Source organism: Asterias rubens, chromosome 4 (genome assembly GCF_902459465.1).
Source record: "Asterias rubens chromosome 4, eAstRub1.3, whole genome shotgun sequence".
Lineage (NCBI taxonomy): Eukaryota > Metazoa > Echinodermata > Asteroidea > Forcipulatida > Asteriidae > Asterias > Asterias rubens.
This window is the reverse complement of record NC_047065.1, coordinates 8,040,053-8,058,249: the sequence shown is the minus strand read 5'-3', so window position 1 is coordinate 8,058,249 and position 18,197 is coordinate 8,040,053.

Here is an 18,197-nt window from a genome sequence, read left to right as displayed (position 1 = left end):
CATGATAAAGTGATATTGGAATTTGGTAAATCAGAAAGTAATGGTTGCCAGTGACACAGAAACAACTTTGTGCAATAATGTTCAGTTCAACATGAAGAATACAGTGCTTTACACTGGACACTATTTTCAAAGACCAGTTTTCTCACTTGGTGTATGTCAACATGCATAAAATAACAAGTTTGTGAAAATTTGAGCTCAATTCATCATCGAATGTGAGATAATACTTTAAAAAAAAAAACATTGTCACTCAAAGTTGTGTGCTTTCAGATGCTTGATTTCAGGAACTCAAAATCTAATTCTGAGGTCTTGAAATCAAATCCAAATATTTTAGTGGAGAATAACTTCTTTCTCGAAAACTTGTATGTTACTTCAGAGGGAGCTGTTTCTCACAATGTTTTATACTATCAACAGCTCTCCATTGCTTGTTACCCAGTAAGTTTTTATGCTAACAATTATTTTGAGTAAATACCAATAGTGTTCAGTGCCTTTAAAAGAACACAACTTCCACCCAGTAAGATGGTGATTGTCACCAAAATGAGCAAGGTAGGCAACTGTAATGCAAAGGGATATTTCCAACCTTACATTCAGGGGGATTCTTGGGCAGAGAAATTTGTCATTAATATACCCACAAAACATTCTTTGAAACGGTATAAACATTGTGATATTTTCTTGTGTGATAAGATACTTTAAGTTTGTGCCAGAAATACTTGTTAAAGGAAGCTCTACATACTACACAGAAAGCTTTCACTACGTTTTGCCTGTCATTTGTGTATCTTACTGCTGCCCTTTCATAAGAAAACATGTGATACATGCGTGGCACCACACACTATCCAAAGAAAACTAGAAGTATCATCTCTCTCCAAATTTTTTCCATCCAGAACATCTTTTCGGATGGATTGCCTAAAAATGCATCCCATTCAGCTTTATTGGTGTGCTCTAGGGCACGGCGTATTCAATTTCCTGTCACAGAAGCACCTGGCTAGCAAGCTCTGAGCGCGCTCAGTGTCTTCATTACTGCATCGGATGGAGCCTGATGATGGGACGTGGCAGCTGGAGTTGGGTGACATTGCATGCTCTGGGGTTGAACCATTGGTTACACCGTGGTTTCACCATGTTTGCTCAGCGTACCTATGCACTTTTACTCATCAATCTATGTACAAGAAAGCCTTTACTCTTTCTTGTCAACTGTCTTCTGAACTTATCTTCACTTTGTAAGAAGTGTAGTATATCCAAGAACCAAGGAGGTGCATGGAGGTAGTGGGATCCCGAGCATGTTCGTTTTGACTTTATCTCAAAATACAGGAAAGTGGAGATGTGGTGTACTTATTTGCATTGATAAATGCTGACAGGGAGAGCATGTGAATTCATACATCCCTGTCACACAGGTTAAACAACGCCCAAGTTAAATAAAGTTAAATTAAAAACATTGAGAAAATGTCACAAGGTGACAACCAAGAAGTGCAGAGAGGGTTGCAATTTTATTCACGAACATTGGTAATACTGCTAAGTGTCATGTACTGTGCTGGATTATTTTCATCTATAAAAAGGACATCCAAATACAATCTTTAAATGGGAAAATGTACTCGGCTTTTTTTTTTTCCATTTTGTGTGAACTTTTTTATGAGCTAAGCTTATAAATTACTATTATCATTGGAGATATTTTGTACCAAATCCCTCTTTGTTCTGACTCACATTAAAAATGATAAGGACACTTTCATGAATCATAGAGAGTGAAGAAGTAAAACAACGCCTGGAAAGTGTTTAAGTCTCTGTAGTGATGTTTACTCATTTTGTAAATTAGTCATTTATTTAACCATCCTGCCAGGACCACTGTGTGTAGCAAACCATCCGTCATATTATTCCTGCCTTGTCAAAACTCTTTTAAAGCATTCTAATTCATCATCATTTGCAAACTTTGACAGCTGGTCAGTTTAACCAGCTTGTGTAAGTTGTCAATTAGTTTGAACAAGGTGAAATCGTCCCCAATTGGGTGATGGGGTACCAAGAATTGGCCCCTGTGGTGCTCATGCATTCTTCATATCATAATAACCTATCAGATGAACAGGTAATACCTAAGAGTTTCCATTCAACTCATGCAATCTTATGTGTTTGTATCAAATTTAAAGGTACCGCAGCTAAATTGCAGTTGATAAAAAACTGCAGCATTGGTGGTTATAAGAATCTAATAGACCCCTTGCATAATGCAAAACGCTACACTGGCATTCACGTTTTCATGCACAAAGAACAGCTATCGTCCAATCATTTGCCTCCTTTGACCCCATTAAAGGATTCAGATACTTGTTTAAAATGTCCACAGATTTACATTAAACATACAGGGTTGAAGATAATGATAGTGGAAGCTTTCCTTCAAATATTATTAACTAATATTATTTTAGTGTGTAAAATCCCCTTAACCAGTTACGATATTATACCAAAACCATAGCATAACTGGTTAATACGATTTTACATGCTAAACTGAGACGAAAATTATTACTTTTACTCATTTCTCAAAACTACAGCACCTCAGTAAGTAACATTTCAAGGGAAGCTTTCCACTATCATAATCTTCGAATTGTTTGATGTAAATCTGTGGGCATTGTTTATTTTGTTAGGAAAACGTACATAATACCCATTAAGGGCCGCTTGTTGACCCCAGTGAGGGTGCTTTTGGAGCAGGTGACTACACATGTAAGGGGTCTCTTCCTTCAAAGTTCAGGCACACCAATCTAATAAGTTGAAACATTTTGGGCGTTTGGTTACTTGAGAGTGGAAGATTTTGGAGGATTTAGGAAGGTCCGACTGGGGGGTTTGGGTGTTGGTGTTTATGCAATACTCAAGTTACAAATTTAACTCCAAAATCTAACGTGTGTTTAGGCCCACAAAGTATTACTTATTAATCTGCACTTTCAAACTGTTGTCCCCTTGCTTGCGTGTCACACGCGGCGACTGATGCCACGCTCACCATGTTGGTGGGCAGTTAGGTTTACGTGTATTAACGCCGCATCGCCTAAAACGCGCACTTCACTGCATAACGCACAGCAGACTCAATGCATAGAGCTATATATGAAACCGCACAGTGAAATTGCCCGCCAGTATGGCGCATTCAAGATTTTTCTGATGATGACGTCAGGTGAAATGGGTCAATATGTGACCCACTCTGTGAAAATGAGTCAGATGTCGCCCAATGCATTTTAATGTGGAAATATAATTTAAAAAGTTATTTAAAAAAATTTTTTTAAAGACCTATATTTGCATGGTAAACCTTTAGAACACTTACTTTTAGGCAATAAAGCAAAAATTTTGTGACCATACTTAAGAACACTTACTTTTAGGCAATAAGGCCACATTCTCATGTCTAACTTGTATCCTTTTGCGCGAAATGGTAGTTGTAAACATCACTTTACTTGTAATTCGTTTTTCATAAGAATAGTGTATTGGCTAATTTTTTATAACTCAGCAACATGATACACCCCAAAGCTTAGACATTATACCAAATTACTGCTGCTGGTGTGTTCTTTCCAGCCATGCATATAACTCAATTCTTGAAATAGTCAACATCTGACTCATTTTCACGTAGCGGGTCACATATTTGGTAGGTTTGGGAAAGGGACGCCTAGACAATGTATTTTTTTTTCCTGGGCTTTAGGTTCAATCTGTCTCCTGTGGGCGTAGGCTTAGGGGTTGAAAGACAACTTCCCCTGTTACATTGTCAGACTTTGTTTTTGGAGTTTGCAACATCACCAATGGATTCAGGCACACAGCATTGTAAATTGAGTGTTTATTAAAGGCAGTGGACACTATTGGTAATTGTCAAAGACTAGTCTTCACAGTTGGTGTATCTCAACATACGCATAAAATAACAAACCTGTGAGAATTTGAGCTTAATTCTTGAACTTGCGAGAAAATAGTGAAAGAAAAAAACACCCTTGTCACACAAAGTTGTGTGCGTTTAGATGGTTGATTTCAAGACATCAAGTTCTAAATCTGAGGTCTTGAAATTCGTGGAAAATTACTTCTTTCTCCAAAACTATGGCACTTTAGAGGGAGCCGTTTCTCACAATGTTTTATACCATCAACCTCTCCCTATTACTAAGAAAGGTTTTATGCTGATATTTATTTTGAGTAGTTGCCAAAAGTGTCCACTGCCTTTAAAGCCATTGGACACTTTCGGTAAACAGTATTGTCCAAAGGCCGCCACTTTGTGTATCACAACTGATATAAAAAATTACAAACCTGTGAAAATTCAGGCTCAATCGGTCATCGGAGTCGGGAGAAAATAACGGGGAAAACACACCCTTGTTACCGCACGCTTCGCCATGTCATGACATGTGTTTACTATAAATCCGTAATTCTCGACAGAATTCTCAAGAACTGGTAATTGTTTTAATGTTTTCTCGAAAAGTAAAGCATTTCATGAAATAAAATTTCAAGAGAAGTCTTTCACCATTACCTTCTGTAAACCCTGTAAGTTTTTGTAAATCTGTGGACTTAGTTTTTTTTTCTTCCTGTGCCGAAAGTGTATAATGGCTTTAAAGGTCCAGTGTGTTTACAGGACCATTATTTCACATGGATGCACAAAACAATGTATCAAATCAGTGCTGCACTAGTAGACATTATTACATGAGATTAGAATATGTGTGACACAATTTTCTTATCTCAGGTACATGTAATAATGTCTGTTTAGTCTGAACTGAGTACTAACGCTCATTTCAGCTAAGTTGATGACAACCTAAAAAAGGAGTGCTCAAACCTTTCCTTCATCCTTGCTCAAACTACAAATTTCAGTATTATCGTCTAGAAAATGCCAGGTTCCCTTGAAAGTCTACACACAACATAACTTGGTTATTGTTCCCTTCTCCACTCTTTTTCCCTCCGCCATCCCACCCTTTTGGGGAGTGGGTTGGGGTGAGGGTGGGTTGGGGATGGGTTGGAGGGCATTTGAGGAAAGGTTTTGTTCCTACTGCCCAGCGCTCTATGGTTGCAGCAGTTTTTCACAAGAAACAAATTACAGGTCATGTTTTTGTTAATTTAAACAGCATTAATATGACACTTCCCTTGGGGGAAAACAGTATTAAAGTAAATGAAATGCCTCACTTCATTCTTAAGTCAAGATTTAAGAAGTAGGCTGAAGAATTCCTTCTTGGTTCAAAAACAAGTGGTCTTTCTGAGCAGTTTGTGAATCCATCAAACTAAGACAAACTTGACCCCGATTTTAGAAAAGGGTGGTACAAAAATGTTCATTAAATTTACAGTGTTTACAGGAAATAGTGATTTATGATTATCTGTCAAGCCAGTATCCTCACTGGCTTCAATTTTACAATTTAATCATTACCATCTCTATCGTTCTTAAATTGGCTCACCCTGGCTTTATAATTGAATTTACTTGCAGTTCAACTTTCCCCTGAAAATAGAAAATGTTTTATATCAAACCACTCCAAGTTAGTTAAAAAAGACTAAGAGGCTTAGGGTGGGGTGCAGAACCTCACAGTTAATATACACCAGGCATGACCTCTCATTATTAATAATTTGTATTGATCTGTTGAAGTATTTTGTAAAATGCGACTGGTAATGAACCACAAATTGATTGACAAATTGTTAATCTAAAAGTGTACTTCTGATGGACCAATTTTCCCCATGGAAATATTTCCACGGATGGGTGTGAATCATCTGTCATCTATCACCATTCTGATTTGCCTTAACTCACTGACAAAGCTGTGCCATTTTGATTATTTGTTGTTTTCTTGACTCACAGGTCAGTTGTAATGGTATTTCAGCTGAAAATATAGGAATGAAAAACATGTTTTTTTCTAAGCCATTGACGTGTCATTTCTTAGAAGACATAATTAAATCAATGTTCTTTTGATAACAACTTTACTTATCTGTAAACTAATCAGAATAAGTTACTTTAAAATCTTTAGTTGAAGTTACCTAAAATTGATGAATCACAGAATTTCAATATGACAGTGCGTTGATCATCAGTATTAAAGATTATCTGACAGATAGTAGAACCCAGACAACTATGTTCATCAGAAATATCGTCAACAGTTAAAAGACCAAACAAATCGCCGCCGCTTATTTTTTATATTGAAATATGCTCAAGTAGAGTTTGCACAAAATCTTTCCTCACTAAAATCAATTTTCACTGATTTAATATCACAACAATTATTGATTTAAACAGGTTGGTTGTATGACTACGAGGTTGTTGTTATTGATAGAGGATGGGAATAAAGTTTATTCTAACAAAAAACAATGATATTCCTTCCCTGTAATATTCATATTTTGTCCCTTCAAAAAATACTGTTTGAGTCCGCTGGGGAAAAAACCTACAGGCACCTCAGATGAGAAAAGCACCAATGACCTGTGTTGTATGACTTCTATTCAGGCATTAGACTTGTGGACAAGTCGTTAAATCGGCCCCACGCCGCTGAGATAGTGCTCTCGCGAGATCACTGCTCTCGCGCGAACTGATGGCTCCCCGATTTCAATGAGGAGTACTCAGGCATCACTCTATAGTTGTGCTCTTAGTCTTCACAGTGGATGGGATTCCAAACCAATAACTTTTATATTCAGGAGAATTGACCACAACCACACCACACCACACTGAGATTAACCACAAGGAGAGACCATATTGGTATTCAATTAGAGGCAGTACTGCAACATTCACCAGTAATTATACTAAGGGAATCAATGTGTGGTGAAGAGGTTTTCACTAGTGGTTTAATCCCAATTAGGCCTGGTTCTTGATAATTTTACCGAGACGAAGTCGAGCTAAATTATCAAGAACCAGGCCTCCGGGGGTTTAAACCACTAGTTGAAAACCGATTCAACACACTTTGATTCCCATTCATAAATACATTTTTTGAAAAAAAAAAACATAACACTTTGGGTCAAAAAGTAAAGTAAATGCAAAAATTATAATTGTTCAATGTTTTCTTACAACTCAACACCCCTCCAGCTATGAAATGGTAAAGCCCTCCGCTGCCCTCGCAGGATGTGGCACAACAGTTTCAGCTGTTGCTCTCGACCAAGAAACTGTCTTAATCACAGGTGCAAGCTCGCATGTCACGCCCATGTTTCAACACTTTTTACTGGTTACAAACAAAGGTTTATACACACCCACTAGACGTGCTCTCGACCAATAGGAATAGCGAAACTGTCTGAGGTATTTATGAATTAAAGTTTATGAGTCCCTTGTATTGATAAAATACAAAAATGTGTTTTAGTGATTTGTGGTTGAAAAATTGTTAAAAGGCATAAAACATCACACCCAAGTTTTTGATACAACATGGGCAGTTGCAGCCAGGGGAACACCTTAAAAGGGATGCAACTTTTTATTTCAGATACCAATAATAAACCAAAGGGACTGACACAAAGATTTGGGGCTTAACAAAGACAAATCTTCTAGAGCCGGATTTGTTTTAGTGAGTAACATCATTAAAAAACTTATAGATCTAGCAAATTTTTGGAAAAGAAACAGGAACAGACAAAAAAGGGAACTGGAAGTAACTTATTGCTTTACCCGGTAATTCAGGCTGTTTGTGGCTCTTTAGTTTCAATATACCAATATAAACAACCATAACATTACAAGAAGCCAAGTTGCCAAAATTTACAAATTGGAGGTTTCCTACAAAAACTTGTTGATGCAGCACCTTGTGGACTAGGCTAAAACTCATTGCAGGTGGTCTTCCTCACCTGAAATACTCTTTCTTAAGTCATATTATAGACCCTACAATGTAAACTGACATACACCTTCAACATGTATGTAAAAAAAAAGTTCTACACAGAAAAGCCAGCCATCCTTGTGAAGGAATCAGCAGTTTTATCGCAGCGCTGCACTGTAGAAAGATCATACTTGCAGAAATTAAAGATGTACTAACTTTTCAGATAAGTACAGAAGGAAAAATATGTAAATGATAAGTTGTAGTTAATTATAAGTTTCATGTAAAGTTTTTGCCTGAACTAATTTGTATACAAGTATTTTGCAACAAGCTTGAGTTATTAATGTGAATGATGTTCTTAAAACACGTTAATGTAAAATTTTATCAATTATGGCTCCCTTAAAGGCAGTGGACAGTATTGGTAATTACTCAAAATAATTATTAGCGTAAAAACCTTTCTTTGTGATGAGTAATAGGGAGAGGTTGATGGTATAAAACATTGTGAGAAATGGCTCCCTCTGAAGTGCCATAGTTTTCGAGAAAGAAGTCATTTTCCACGAATTTGATTTCGGGACCTCAGATATAGAACTTGAGGTCTCGAAATCAAACATCTAAACGCACACAACTTTCTGTGACAAGGGTGTTTTTTCTTTCATTATTATCTCGCAAGTTCGATGACCGATTGAGCTCAAATTTTCACAGGTTTGTTATTTTATGCATTGTTGAGATACACCAACTGTGAAGGCTAGTCTTTGACAATTACCAATAGTGTCCACTGCCTTTAAGTTAAATAATGACCATAAAAACATTTACATTTATAGCTTCATTCCTGTAAAATTTGATATGTATTGTTGTAGTTTGGTAGTGTACAACATTGATACAGAGAAATCTTGTTTAGTGTCTAGGCGTAATTAATTGGGTGACGCAACACATTTCGGTTGCTCATAGCTCATGCAAGATGGAGGTTTATAACTGATTTGAGACGAGGTGTTGTAGACAGTGTTCAATATTTCACTAAAGAGTGTTAATTGGAGTCCCTATAGGGATAGGATTAAAACACATACCAGGGTCGATCTAAACCCTAGTGCACTATAAAGCTGCCAACATTGGCCAGTAGTTGTTAGGTTTAATCACTAGGTGGTATAATACACTTACTTGTATCCATACTAATAAATAAATTATTTGTTAGAGAAGCCTAATTACACGCCCATGTTTCAACTTTTTTACAAAGGTTTATATACACCCACGCGAATCGCTCTCCACCAATAGGAATAGCGAAACTGTCTGAGGTATTTATGAATACTATTTTAGTAGAATTCAAAGTCCAGGTATATCTTTGGCAATTAGTCCTGATCATAATGACCATAAGAAATTACTTTGCAAAGAGCACTGGAGAGCTGTTGATATTAACAAAAACACTGTTAGAAATGACTCCTTTTGAAGAAATGTACTTTTAGAGAAAGCAGTAGTTTTCACCAACAAATTTGAATATTATGGGAAAGGCTTGAACCATGAAGCTTGTCTGAGGCATCTGAAAGCACACAATTCTTGACAAAGGTGTTTTATCTTTCATTCTTGCAACTTCGATTTGAGACATCATTTTCACAGGTTTTTTATTTTAGGATACACCAATTGAGGAAAAATTACCCAAAGTATACCCATGGGACTTTTTACTTCTTTTCAACAAAATCCTTCTCCCCTTCAAGTCTGTACATGATTGCTGCAGCACACTTAAACAATGAATTGGTTTATAATAGATAAATTGTTTATCTAGAGTTGTTGTATTGCCCCCATCGCTCCAGATACTTTAGTGGCAGTTAAAGGCAGTGGACACTATTGGTAATTGTCAAAGACTAGCCTTCACAGTTGGTGTATCTCAACATATGCATAAAATAACAAACCTGTGAAAATTTTAGCTCAATCGGTCATCGAACTTGCGAGATAATAATGAAAGAAAAATAACCCTTGCAACACGAAGTTGTGTGCATTTAGATGGTTTGATTTCGAGACCTCAAGTTCTAAACTTGAGGTCTCGAAATAAAATTCGTGGAAAATTACTTCTTTCTCGAAAACTATGGCACTTCAGAAGGAACCGTTTCTCACAATGTTTTATACCATCAACCTCTCCCCATTACTCGTCACCAAGAAAGGTTTTATGCCAATAATTATTTTGAGTAATTACCAATAGTGTCCACTGCCTTTAAAACAAAATTCTCATTAAAAAAAAAAGTTTAATACAGTTTGCTTTTTCTGTAGGATGACATAGTTTGTTGATCAAACAAGTAGGTTATAGAATGACCTGTTGACATGACTCTGAAGCCTTGATGGATTTCTTACCCTAGCTATCTTAAGTCTTTCGTAAACCATGACATGGTTTTGCCCAAGAGTTCAAACATTTGTGTTTTAGAATTGAGACAACAGAGTGGAATATTTTGAAAGCCTTTGTTAAGGTGGGTGGCGGGGGGTTCCCTATAGTTTAATACAGCTTTTGGGAATAGAATAAGAATGGTTTGGTACAATTGCCGTTGCTGAAGTATGTGAAGCAAACATGGGCACTTCTGCTTTAACCACTTGGCGCCAGGGTTTCCATAATTTGTTCATGCCCAAGGGCAGGATTCATTTTTTCAGAACTGGCAGATTAATTTGCTATATAGAAGAATATCAATGTCACAATGAAACCCATGAATGAACAAAGTAAGACAACAAACGTTCGCATCACATGCAATATGATTCTAGTTTTTCGAGAAAAAATAAGCTGAGTTGACTGTAAATCACACTGCACCTTGGCAATATCTGCCCTGATGCCCTGAATCTCGCGGAATTCGGACTTATATCACATTATGCCAAATACAATAGTGGCAGTCTAGGCAAAGGTTTGGAATGGGGGATTAGGCCAACATAATACCCTCCCCTCAAAAAGGGGAGATTTCAACCAAATATTCCAGTACCCTTTGTCCCTCTTCGTATGTTTTATCATCGCACTGTGAGTGCACGCATCACAACGGAATATTTGGGCATGTTAATGGTCCGATATTCTGAGTATCAGTATACACATCATCTGATTTCTGAAACAGAAAATTTTGATATTAACTGATAATGGGTCCCAATGTTTAAGCTGAATAGCTCGCAGGTTCAAGAGGCACTCTGTGTATTCTTTATGAAATGGAATGTTTCTAAAAAGCTTCACATGCCCTAATAAGGCACTATTTGTTCAAGCCCTGACCATCAAGACTCCCTGAGGTAAGTGATGTTAACAACCTCCAGGGGCCCTCTTTGACCAGGGACCCTCCTCGTGACCAACTGACCATTCAGTGCCTTCGTTATATTTACCTGAACTTGAAGTCAACAACTCAGAGAAACCCTAAAAATATTTACCATGAAATCTTTAAATTAACATTAGTTAAGGTGGGTTTACACAATTCTAATGAGGCTTGATTGGAGCAGTATTGAGTGACAGTGTTTTTGAAAGTGCATCCTTGTTCAGTCGTTCAAGCTCAATATAAGATGACCATTTTAAAATCCTGTTTTTTATGATTTTATTATGCAAGTCGCCAAACACGCAAGGCCTGAAGGCCACTTCAAGGTGTGGACTACTATTAATTTGTCCAGAGGCTGTTGCCACTTACTCTTATAAGGGCTGAAACAGGGTTGCCCCTTTTACAGTCCATAGGCTTAGGTATCGTCAATCCAAAGTCTGGCTAGTAGAGCAGAAAGCACTACCCTCCCAATTTTACATAGCAATGTGGATCCGAACCCACACTCTGCTGATCAAACACGCTTGAATCCGGTGCTCTTAACCGCTCGGCCATGACCCGCCACAAAATGCATTTGCTATGCATTCTGGAGCCTTAATAGTAAGAGGCACAACCAGTTGGTGACCTGTGTTGTGATTATTTTCATCTTTGAGAGGGCGAGATCGTTTTCATTTTGCAAAGGGAACTTCTACTAAAAAGTCTATATGGGAAACTTTTGAGTAGGCACAAAATGCGAAGACCAGGGCCCAAATTCATAGAGCTGCTTAGCACAAAAGTTTGCTTAGCATGAAATTTCTTTCCTTGATAAAAACAGGATTATCAACAAAATTTCCATTTGTTGCATATTGCTTGTTACTCAGGTATTCAGCTGTTGTTTGCTTATCCTGAAAATCAAGTGGAATTTTGGTTGGTAATCCTGTTTTTATTATTAGGAAGAAATTTCATGCTAAGCAAATGTTTTTGCTTAGCAGCTCTATGAAATTGGGCCCAGGCCAATGGAGGAATAAAATCATCCTTACTGATCATTGATTTGTTTCTTAACCATATTTCATTTTCTCTTTTTAAGTTAAACAATTCACAAAGCATATTTATCATACCAAAAATGCCATCTAAGAATAACATAAAAATCTAATCTTGTGCTTTACATGTCATTCTACCTCTGTGTGTCCGTGTAAGCTCTGAAGTCTATCTATAGCAATAGCCCAAACTATAGAGTCAAACACAGTTTTTTTCCATTGGATTGACTTGCTCCCAAAGCCCATCAGTGTTTCATCTCACAGAGGCTCCTGTCACTTTCATCTGCAATTTGAGTTTTGACACGCACTGAAAAATCACTTTTGAATTCCAAGCTTCTTTCAGCCACTTATTTTTCAATTTATTCTCAGCAGAAACTTTCTCTCACCCATTTCAATCAGCATCTCCACATGAAATCAGAGAGGTTGTTATACCCCATAAGTGCCCGCTGAAATCAAATTATGGATGAGAAGGGACAGAAACCAATCTCTCTGAGATGTTAAATGCATTGCTTTTGACCGATTGCATTTACGTATCATGCACAAAAAAAGTGTATTTGAAATGGAGCATAATGATGTCATCTTGACCGTGTGGAAAGCTTGCTTGGTATAGAGTTCGTACAAAACAGTCTCAGAAGCCCAGCCGTTGTTTTCACAAAGAGTTAGGACTCGTCTTATCTCAGGATTAATCTTAACGTCTGCATGCTACAGTGCAGGGTTGGGACTCGTCCTAAGACATAAGATTGCGCTTATGTAAATGTTTCAGTATCAATCTAAAGATGGTTGACTTCAGAAATTTAATCTTTGATTTCGGTAGGTTTTGTTGCTTCTTTGGGCCTACAAGTACAGAGCATCATTCCAATTCGGAACAACAAGCACTCATTGTACCTGCTGTATATAATAATTATATCTGGTAAATTGTGAAAAAAGGAAAAATTTAAAATAAATCAATTTTAAAACATGGCTATTGCTTTTCACTACCGCTAGAATGGGTACCTGTAGAGATTGTAAATTGTTATGTGATTGATTTAGATACATTCAGCAATGTCTTTGGCCTGATGAGCAGTGTGCTTTTATACATGTGTTAAATCACACCTATTGACTCCGTAGTCTTGCTCTGTGACACAAGTGCCAGTGACTGGAACTTAAACCCACTCCACTTCTTTGTAATCTAACCATTAAAATGACCTTGCTGTATGAACACATGGCATGGTATATAGCCTGTGATTTGACCATGTTGCATCCAGTTCTGTTCCCTTCGAGTAGACTGGGATATAACCCTGTTGCACTGCCATAACGAGGCTCAATTTTTTGAAAATTTATTAAGACCGCAGGCCTTGTAGTTCAAAACCATTACTGGACCCGAGAATGTTCTATATAAGACTGGAATAAAAATGAGAAGAGCCCTAATCCATCCAGTTTCATTTGAGTTTTTTTTTTTTTTTTTGTGGGGGGGGGGGGGAACAAGCATACAATGAAAAGAAGACTTGTCTCATTGTCTTGTAGCTTATATTTCAATCCCCGTGGAATTGCAAGATAATAATAATTTGGGGGGCTAATCGTCCTTACTCGCAGCTAGAGCTGAATTGCGAAGGACGTGGCTACAACGTGTTCGAGAAGCAGGCATGCAAGGGCGCATTCAGCTGCCAGCCACATCAACTCATTATGACCACGGAGCACAGCCAAGATCCAAAGTGTTTGATTTTCCCCCCCTTTTTTTGAACTGATATATACAAACAAAGAAGTTTGTATATATCAGTTCAAATTAAAAAATGCAGACTGGTACTGTCTTTAGTTTACTGGCTCGACACTGGCCTGCGTTAATTTTCAAGCCCTGAATAATATGTATCTCTTTAGACACATTGATCTTTGTATTTGACTTTTAGCCTAATGCAGTCCCCTTAAAGCCATTGGACCCTTTCGGTAAACAGTGTTGTCCAAGGCCCACACTTTGTGTACCACAACTTCTATATCAAATAAAAAACCTGGGAAAATTTAGGCTCAATCGGTCATCGGAGTCGGGAGAAAACAACCCACCCTTGTTTCCGCGCGTTTCGCCGTGTCATGACATGTGTTTAAAATAAATCCGTAATTCTCGTTAACGAGAATTTATATTGTTTTGCTGTTTTCTCAAAAAGTAAAGCATTTCATGGAATAATATTTCAAGAGAAGTCTTTCACCACTACCTTCTGTATACCCTGTAAGTTATTTGTAATGGGTCCAATGGCTTTAAACCATTCTGTATAAAAACATAGAGCCATTATGAGGCACCCTAGCTATACTAGTCATGAATCAGCAGCAGCCAGTAGCATACAATCAATCCCCCACCCACATGCATCACAGAATTCACCTGTACCATAATATTTCAATTTGCTCTTCAATTATCTGTCCAACCAGGATGCACCTGCGAGTTGTTTTTTCAGCATTTCGATAAACTTTACACCCTCCCCTGTCTTTCCTCTAGCATGCTGGTATTTTCTTTCTGGACACACAGGAGACATACCTCCTGACTGAGGAAGCACTATTCTGTTGCCTGTCATGTGTGCTTGTCATCACTAAAGTTCAGACCTTATTGCACCTGGCGTGAGAGGAGCAGTGTGCAGACAGATTTCATCTCTTTTCTCATTTTTGGACTGCTTTGGGAATTTTGGACTGGTGGTGGAATAGACTTGGTTCAAGTCTTTTGTGTACATGGATGATGGGTGTAGATTCACCTCATAAGTGTGTCCTTCTTTTGGGCTTTTGGACAACCTTTCCATAGACAAACTTATCTGCTATGGGATTGTAAAAACAAGAATGTTAAAGGGTAATTGTCAAAGACCAGTGTTCTCACTTGGTGTATCCCATTATAACCATAAAATAACAAGCCTTTGAAAAATTGGGCTCAATCGGTCATTGAAATTGCGGGAAAAAGATGAAAGAAAAAAAAACCTTGTGGGACGAATTTGTGTGCTTTCATACAGGAATAAAAGACTTCTAGCTAGAAGTCTTTTATTATTTTAGTGAAAAATTACCTCTTTCTCAAAAACTGCGTTACTTCAGAGGGAGTCGTTTCCCACGATGTTTTATATAATCAACAGCTCTCCAATGCTTGTTACCAAGTCAGTTTTTAAGTTAATATTTGTTTTGAGTAATTACCAATTGTGTACCTTCACTTTAAGATAAAGCCTGATTTAGGCTACATGTGGCAACGAAGTCAATTTTCTTGTGTCAAAATTGTAACACAGGACAAAGTCATTGTTTGCATCACTAAAATTTGCCTTAATGCAGTGGCGTTCATCTTTTAGGCTGGTCTTTGATAGATGTGTTAAACTCTGTTTATCTGTTTGCAAACAGAGTGGTAATATTGTTAAAGCCAAGTGCATGGAGTTCTTATAGTTCAACAAGTTGCCTCATCAGTCACTGTTTTCACTAAAAAGATTGGTGTTTGTTTTCATACTCTCTCTCTCTAGTTGACCGAGGTTGGAGATTTGCCCATTCTTGTCTATTCCTCGTTGCAGACACTGGACACTATTGGTTATTGCATGGAGGAAGAAAAAAGACCAACCTTCTCACTTAGTGTATCTCAACATATGCATAAAATAACAAACCTGTGAAATTTTGAGCTCAATCGGTCATCGAAGTTGCAAGATAATAATGAAAGAAAAAGCACCCTTGTCACACAAAGTTGTATGCTTTCAGATGCTTGATTTCGAGACCTCACATTCTAAATCTGAGGTCACGAAATCAAATTCCTCAAAAATTACTTCTTTCTCAAAAACTATGGCACTTCAGAGGGAGCCATTTCCCACAATGTTTTATACTATCAACCTCTCCCCATTACTCGTTACCAAGTAAGGGTTTATGCTAATAATTATTTTGAGTAATTATCAATAGTGTCCACTGCCTTTTTAAATGATCTCCCCCACTTTTTAAATGATCTCCCCAAAAGTGGGGGAGATCATTTGGGTGGAAGCACGGCACTTACATCTGTATAGCTGAGCTTTTGTCTTCCCCTGTCTGTTTACATACATAACCGGTTTTAGTGAACTTGAAACCCGGCGGTATTCTCCTTCTTGTTATGGGAATTATAAAACTTGAGTTTCTCATGTGAGGGTTCATAACTTCTTTTCTTTTTTCTTAATGGGATACAGTTTCAAGTTGAGGTCTTCTTGAAACAACAGATACTTACGCCAAATAAAAAAAATACCAGTTGATCGTCCCCGCCTGCATCCTATTTTGGGGCCGCATCCTTTTTTTTTTTTAATATTACTATTTTTTGTGGGTTTTTTTTTCATCCATCTTTTCAAAAGGACTGGCCTAGGAGCTTTTTCCGAATCTAACTTGATGCTCTCGAACACTTATAACCGTCTGTTTCATAAAACAATATTATTAAATGCCTATAGAAGCAAATCTTTTTAGTATTATCTGACCTAGTTAGTGTTAGTGTTAACACAGGTCCTCATGCAACAAATAGGTATAAATAAGTTTGCTGTTGATTCAAACTGAAGAATTGGTGGCCTGTTTGATTTGAAATACTTAGCGGCCATCTTGAAAAAAAAAAGTAAATAGTAAGGCCCTCATCCTCCTCTTTTTTGAAAAATCCGGACGATCAACTGGTATTTGTTGTTGTTTGGCCTTATTACATTGCCAACCACATTCTTGTTCTTCTCATCTTTGTTTTGTATTTACAATTAGCATTCTAACTGGTTTTGGTGAGGTCATTTGGATGAGAAGCAACATGGCTGCGTTGTTACTGAAGATTTACTTGGCACTGAGGTTGAAATTTTTGTCAATTTGTTTCAACTCGAGTTTTGAACTCTAGTTACAGGTTGAGATAAATGACATAATCAAACGAAAAAGTCCACGATTGAAGATAAACGCTTAATCATGTAATAGGGAACGACAAGTTTTTAAAAGGGAACGTACATCATTGCTCTTTGGATGAGTGAATTAATTACAGTTCCATCCGATTTAAGCACGACAATTTCATCCAATATTCAAAGTAATTGGTAATGTTTCAGAGAAACCGAAAAAGAAAGAAGTATTAAGCTGTTGTAAACTGCTTACAAACCTGAATAACAAGAAAATCTTTAATGGTCTGTCATCTTGACCCTAGCAGAGTTTTCCCAAGGGTAATGGGATATATTTTGTTGGAGATTTTGAGCGCTTGTTCATCAATGTGTATGGTTGGACCACTCTAAGTAAGGTCCCCTTGGAAATTAAGGGCTTGTATTTTAATTGCGACTATTGAAAGAAGCAATTGTGATTTGTGGGGTCTTGAAATGCTATTTTCTGGACTTAATTCCTCTGGAGGATTGGTACTGTGGTATGGTCTTTACAGTAAATGAGCTTTCAGATTGAAGCTATAGCTTCGCCATTTCCATACTTTGTCTTTAAAGCATGATTCAGTGTAGATATTAATCAGAAACAAATAATAAACAATTTCAATTGGAAAGTTTACACTGTCATAAGGTAGGAATTGTTCTTTGTAGGAATTTTATCTTCAACTAAGTCAAATCATGATAATGTGAGTCTTTTGGATTGCTTGTTGACTTTGTGTGGATTTCATATCAATCAGCACTCACTTACAGACTCTCTCTAAAGTATGTAGTTTTTGAGAAAGAGGTAATTACTCGCTAAAATAATAAAAGACTTCTAGCTACAAGTCTTTTATTCTTATCTGAAAGCACACAAATTCGTACAACAAGGGTGTTTTTCTTTCAACATTTTCTCGCAACTTCAATGACCAATTGAGCCGAAATTTTCACAGGCTTGTTATTTTATGCTTATGATGGGATACACCAAGTGAGAAGACTGGTCTTTGTCAATTACCAAACTTGGACCTTCCCTTTAATATTGTTCTTTCATGAAAAACAGCTTGTTTCTGATTTGCTTTGATTTCAGTTCCCTGGTAGGCAGGAGGAATACAAGGGAATGAATAAAACACCAAGCAATTCATTTCAGTCAGTAACATTTTTTTAAAGACACTGGGGACACCTTTGGTAATTGTCAAAGACCAGACTTCTCACTTGGTGTATCTCAACATATGCATAAAATAAAAAACCTGTGAACATTTGAGCTCAATCGGACTTTGAGATAATGAAAGAAAATATATCCTTGTCACACGAAGTTGTGTGCTTTCAGATGCTTGATTTCGAGAACTGAAAATCTATTTCTGAGGTCTGGAAATAAAATTCAATTAAAATTACTTCTTTCGCGAAAACTACATTGCTTCAGAGCGGGCCGTTTCTCACAATGTTTTACACTATCAACAGATCCCCATTACTCAT